Raw genomic sequence first — 6,939 nt, 5'->3', positions numbered from 1 at the left:
ATATGTTCACTTACCTGTGACCGGACTCTTATTTTGGGGTTATTTTGGGGCCCAGCTCGATGTTGTCCCTTCAAATGTCTAACTTCTAGAGATAAGGTCTTTTGTTGGGTCAATTTACCAAAATGGGACACGTTTGGGGACCAGGACACAAATAATGAAAGCAGAATAATACATATTCACAGATCCATTAGAATAAGAGAACCTGGTGTTCTGGCATTTCACCAACCAAACCACATTTGGAGAAATTATAGTTTACATGGGTGGATTTATATACTCGTGATGTGTTAAAAATCCGAACGCTCTGTTCATTTGTGGTCTTTGACACTTGCACACAGGCAACATGGAAGCCTTTACTGGAATGTATTGCATGGCGCAGTTCCACGCAGTCGCGCGTGTTGGATTTGTTGGAGCCGACTGGAGGTCAGCTGATCAGAGGTTATTGTGACAGGCACGGGACTCAGAAGATCTGACCCCCCAGCATGGTGTCCACCAGCACGCGCTCCCCTCCAGCCTTCAACCGTAAACATGCCCCACCCCACCCTGCTGACTCCATTCCACGTCACATGCAACTCAAGATAGATGAAGATTTCCCCCCCGAGGCAGGTGACCCCCAACGGACCTGAAAGGTCCAAGGTTTGTGGTCTGAAAATAGCCCCAAAGTTCGGCAATAAGGGAGAGACACATGCATACAGCCTCAGGCTTTCAACTCCCCCTGCGACAGAGTCACCAGATCCACCAATCGTCCCCCCTCCCACAGCTCACCCAGTTTCCCCATTAAATCACAAAGGAGTCTTCAGGCGACTTGGAGCCTCTTTGTCCCTCGACTGTTTGACGACCTCTTAATTGTTGCCCCAAACATGTGACACTTCACCAAAACCCTGAAATGTTCCTGGTGCTCCAGAGACTCTAACTCAGTATAATATTTTACATGCATATGCAGGCAGAACAGACCTTTTCCAGTTTAACAGACCTCCTGGACCTCCTTTTTTAAATTATTTTACGATGTCAATGGCACAATCATTGTAAAAAAGTCCCTGAGGACATGTCCTACGCTCAGCAGGATGATGTACGCTGATGAAACATAATTGTTTGAGTGCATTTGCGTGGCCTGAGAACAGAAACGCGCTGAGCGATGTGACAAATGATTGACAGTTAGCCTGCTATTACATATAACAGCAAGTTGACATTTTACTTCTATCGTCTCTGTTACACTTTTTTTACACACTAAAATTAAAAGTACTTCACTATTAGCAAAACCTTACACTCAAGGAGCAAAACATCAGCCCGTATTTGCAAAACTCTACACACACTTAACATACATTACACACAAATATCTATTACGAAGTCACTGCCTTGCAACACCAAACACCGTCCAACCAATCGGTTCAACACAGTCATCAGGTGTGCAAACGCTTGCTTGCTTAATTCTAGACACACCAGTCAGGTGTGTAAGCCCTATAAAAAGCAGCAGGTGAGTTCATCGGTCTTCAAGCACAATGGAAAGAGTCCGAGAAAGAGTAAGAGGAGGAGGAGGATGAGAAGGAGGAGGAGGAAGAGGATTCAACAGAGGAAGAGGAAGACAAGAAGGTGCTCAAAGAGGACCGAATATGACAAATGGGATTCGCGCAACACTGGTTGTCCACGTTGTCAACCACGGCCTGACGCTGAGGGACACTAGACTGCGAGTACACAGTGTGTTAAGAACATTTCGGCTGGAAAATAGGTATTAAAAATATCACCATATCAAAAACATCTGCACGGTTTCAGCAACTGCATACAGTACTGTATTCTGGGCAGTATCAGCTCTTCTGTGAAATTACTGTACTATTTACATTAACAGCATTTACCAGACGCCCTTATCCAGAGCGACTTACAATCACTATTTACAGGGACAGTCCCCCCCTGGAGCAATTTAGGGTTAAGTGTCTTGCTCAGGGACACAATGGTAGTAAGTGGGATTCGAACCCGTGTCTTCTGGTTCATAGGCGAGTGTGTTACCCACTAGGCTACTACCACCCTACTATTCTAGTTAAAGTGTGCGCCTGATCCGGAATGCTCCACAGTCCTTCTCAGACACAGAAACCAAGTCGTTTCTTCTGGAAGGTCTGCTTTGACCATTGTATTTTTTTGTGAACCCCCATACAGGTGGTGAAAAAAAAGGGACAAGCTCTGGTAGACCTGGGGGACGTGTTTCTTTTTGTGTGTTTGTCGTCATTAAGCCTCTTTTTTGTTTGATGAAAAGGATGAAAAGTAGAAAAATCAAGGGTGACACAGAGAGGGTTAGAATGAAAAAGAAGGATATAAATTAAATAAAAGTATTATGTGACACCACATAACTGCAGAAAGTGCAACGCATTTTATTTTATTTCATTTAATAATTGTAATAATTGAATTGGAAATGTTCATATGTAAGGTTATAATTACATGACTAATAATTATGGGTCTAAGTGGGCCGGTCTGAGGCATGAAACTCCAGGGCTGAAAATGAGTTCCACTCCGGCCCTGATGATAATTATGATGACAATAAGGAGAAGAACACACTGCAACAAGCTGTAAGGATAAATGAAGAATGAACGTAAAGACGTTGTGTCTGAGCTCTCATCACATGAAAGTAAAGGAGAAGGCAGAGTGTGGGAGAGAAGTGTTAAACCAGAAGAAGGCAGAGAGGCACGTGAGCTCCTCGTGTCTTCACAGGATGGTCTATAAATACTCATTTTTCATCTGGAATTATCATACCATTTAGCTCAATACACGTCTTCTGAGTGAAAATGTATGTATGCATGTATAGAATAACTTGGGAACTACATGGACTTCACAGGCCTGAAAAATAAATTCCATATAACAATCATCCCAATTTAATCCCAGAACAGGCGCCTCCCTGTAAAAATGGGAATAATCTCCGCCTGTCTGTCATATGCAGCGCAGCCCTTCTGTCTGTGTTAATCTGCTCGCATCATGCGTTACGCCGCGGCGCATTCTGAAGGCGCGCCGCTCTCCACGCGTACAGAATAAAAAAGTGAAGATCTGCACATCTGTCTGCAGCACTACTCAGATGGTAAAGACGAATTTGGCCACAAAACGTGGACTATTTTGAGAAGCCATAAAGCATCTGAGCGTCTTCCCAGGGCAGAGCTCCAAAATGCATAAAGTTGCATTCATTTCCAAAACAGGTTTACACGGACGTGTCCGAAGCTGATTAATCACCGTCCACAGTGTGGAGCTGTGTGTTTGCGCTTGTGCTTAAGTGCCAGTGATGTATGTGTTTCTTAGATGTATGTCTGCGTGTGATTTATGTCTGTGTAAGTGTGAGCTGCATGTCTGTGTGTAAGTGAATGTGATGTGTGTGTGTGTGTGTGTGTGTGTGATCGTTGTAAATTCTCTTCGTCCGTCCTGTGGGAGACGACAGCGAATGTGACCCATCGATGGAGAACAGGGCTTCACATTTATCATCTCAGCACGAACCCTGAAAACACAAAACAAACAAAACGCTTTGACCAGACGTTGACCACGACATCTCAAACTGGCGCGAATGGGGTCACGTGGGGTCAAACGCGTCCTCAGTGTTCACTTAAGTAGGTACTTTTCTGTATCTGGAAGAAGAGAGACAAGAAGAGAGACAAGCTTTTCTCTAAGACGGGTTTGTAAAAGCGTCCCCTGAAACGTTGTCCCCGTGTGCTCGCAAGGCCACTGTTTAAACCGGAGGCCTTCAATAACAGCATTAAAGACCACGTTTCTTTCCTGATAGATCCTGAGGAGGCCTTTAATCATTTAATCCAGCTACTCAGCCACGATGTTTTCGCAGCTTTATGTCTCCTCCCACCAGGCGGGGGATACGGAAGTAAAACCGCACTCACTCCTGGACCAGCTGGGTGTGGCTGATCGTTGTATTCAGCTACCGTTCAGGCTGGAGCTTTTCTACGGAAGAAATAAATAAAGTAATAAAGTGAAGTGATTGTCACATGTGATACACAGCAGCACAGCACACGGTGCACACAGTGACATTTGTCCTCTGCATTTAACCCATCACCCTGAGTGAGCAGTGGGCAGCCATGACAGGCGCCCGGGGAGCAGTGTGTGGGGACGGTGCTTTGCTCAGTGGCACCTCAATGGCACCATGGCCGCTTCCTTAACCGCTAGGCCACCGCATTTCCTTAAAAAAAATGAACCCGCTGGTTCTTCAGAGTCTTGAGTGACTGAACTAAAAAAATGTCATCCCTGTGTTTGTGAACGTTGAGGTGGACCTCATGTTGCTGTTGACTATTTCCTGGGATGCTCCTCGAGGTGGCCTGGGTTTTATGAGGTGGCCTGGGTTAGGGCCTGGGTTTGAGTGCTATGACGACATGCTGAGGAGATGTAAGTGTGTGTACGTTCTGCTGCTGGGAATTCGCAGACCGCCTCGTTTCCCGCTTCTACCTCATATTCCGAAGAAACGGATTACAGAGCCAACCCTGTGTACACCACATTCTTTCTAGGACGCAACATTAACGCTGTGTACATTATGTTGTCTCTACAAACACGATGCATACGTTGCGGTTTGTGCTGTGATTAAACAGCGCATGGCTGATGTTTGCTGTAGATCCTTAGGATGCTTGTGACCCTCAGCATCTACATGACATGTTCCATGATTTAAAAGTCCCCTATTATGAATTGTCATTGTTATTGTGATTGTTATTGTGAAACACTGCAGCACAGCACACGGTGACACAACGAAATGTGTCCTCTGTATTTAACCATCACCCTGAGTGACCAGTGGGCCCCATGACAGGATCTACAGTGTGCAGTGGACAGAGCAGTGTGTGGGGACGATACTTTGCTCAGTGGCGTCTCAGTGGCACCCCGGCGACTTGTGATTCGACCCAGCAACCTTCCCATTACGAGTCTCTTTCCTCACCCACAAGGCGACCACTGCCCCCCACTAGGTCCCCTAATTCTGTATCTGAAGTCTCTTTCTGAAATTCAGCCTTGTTGCAGAATTCCAGACACTTTGATCCAGTCCCACATTGAGATTTCCCAGGACGCGCCGTTTCACCGTCTGTAGATTTCAATGCTAATGAGGAGGAGAGAGGCGGGGCCAGGAGGAGAGCGGCCAATAGAAGTTGAAATGACATCATCAACACCGTCCACAAACCACAAACTTTGGCGCAGACAGGAAGTTGTGTCGCCGTTTATTCAGAGTCTATAAAAAATGCGTTTGTGCTCATTTTTACATCCACTCACCGAGCAACTGCAACGCATCACGTGTTTGGAAGCCATGATGGTCCATGGAGTTCATGTTTTAGGGGCGGGGCGGGAAATTCTCTGGGTGTAAAAAGCATGGAAACAGGAGGAAACCTTTCCCCTTATGACATCATAAGGGGACAAATTCCAGATCCGACCGTCTGAGCTGCCGTTCTCTGAACGATGAAGCAGAACAATCTTTACACCGACCACCATTTCTAGCCACCGCAGGACCATAGACAGACCAGGGAAACTCGTATTAATGTTCAATTTAAATAAAAGTGCAATTCTCATAATAGGGGACCGTTAAGAAGCAAGTGATTTGTTTTAACCGATTGGCTAATGTTGACTCATGAGGGGTCCATTGTAACCACAGAGAAGGCAATAATAAGGATTTTAGATATTAGAACTTTTGTTAATACTGATCAATGATTTAGCTCCTTAAGGGATTTCATATCGATGCTTCTGACTGCTTGGCAACAAGTATTAGAATGAAGCTTGTTCTAAGACAGACCCTGGAGGATTAGGAGAGGCTCTCTGAAGAAGTACGATCCAAAAGAGATATGGGATCAAATGCAGGGATGACGATGCATTTTTGGTGAAAATCCTGAACACATTCGTTTTTGAATTAAGGACTCATTTAAAAGGGAATTAAAAAAACCCTTCTAATAATCTTAAAAAGTGATGATGGTAATTATGGAGATGCCTTCTGCTACTGCAGCCCTTGTTAAATTTCAGTGGCAGGGTGAGTAAAATTTGCTCAGGTCCCAGTAATGAGTCACATTCGCTACAGCGAGTGTTGTCACCGGCCGCTTTGGTGATGCGAACCCACATTTAAAAAAAGAAAAGTGACACGCGCCTCATACAGAAACAGACTGTTCATCAGTGTATTTACTTTTACATTTAGAGCATTTACCAGACGCCCTTATCCAGAGCAACTTACAGTCAGTAGTTACAGGGGACAGTCCCCCCCTGGAGACACTCAGGGTTAAGTGTCTTGCTCAGGGACACGATGGTAGTAAGTGGGGTTTGAACCTGGGTCTTCTGGTTCATTGGCGAGTGTGTTACCCGCTAGGCTCCTACCACCCTGTATTTAGCTGACAGGGTAATGACTACTGTAATCAATGATTAAAATTGAAACGTTTTATCCCTGCATTACATCGAATGAATAACTGGTTAGAATATATGGAAGAAAGGAGTATCTATACGGTGTAGTCACCGCCTGTAGCCAGCCAGCATTATCAATAGGAGATCGATACGGGGTGATGTCGTGAGGTTGTGGGCTGTAGCGGCCGCTACTCCTGGTGTACGTTACAGAGACCTACGGGTGAAATGTGTGTACACATTCAACTAAGAGCACCATACACTGTACCAGTCGCCACCATCTTCCGGGTTCAGAGCATTCGGTGCTCCGCCCACTCCACTACAGGCTGGTTACTGGTAGGGTGCAAGTCTGGGGGAGGGGCCTAAAAGAGAAGTGAAAAGTGATTGAAAGTGATTGTTTTTGTCATCGTGAAACGCTGCATCACAGCACATGGTGTCACGGTGAAATGTGTCCTCTGTATTTAACCATGAGCAGTAGGGGAACATGACAGGCGCCCGGGGAGCAGTGTGTGGGGACGGTACCTTCATCAAGGGGACCTTAGTGGTTTCAATCTGGAGCCTTTTGGTTACGGATCCACTAAAACAAGTGCCCTGTATCGGGCACCTTTAGAAAAAGTC

This window comes from Denticeps clupeoides, chromosome 8, assembly GCF_900700375.1.
Source record: "Denticeps clupeoides chromosome 8, fDenClu1.1, whole genome shotgun sequence".
NCBI lineage: Eukaryota > Metazoa > Chordata > Actinopteri > Clupeiformes > Denticipitidae > Denticeps > Denticeps clupeoides.
This window is presented reverse-complemented; position numbering follows the sequence as displayed.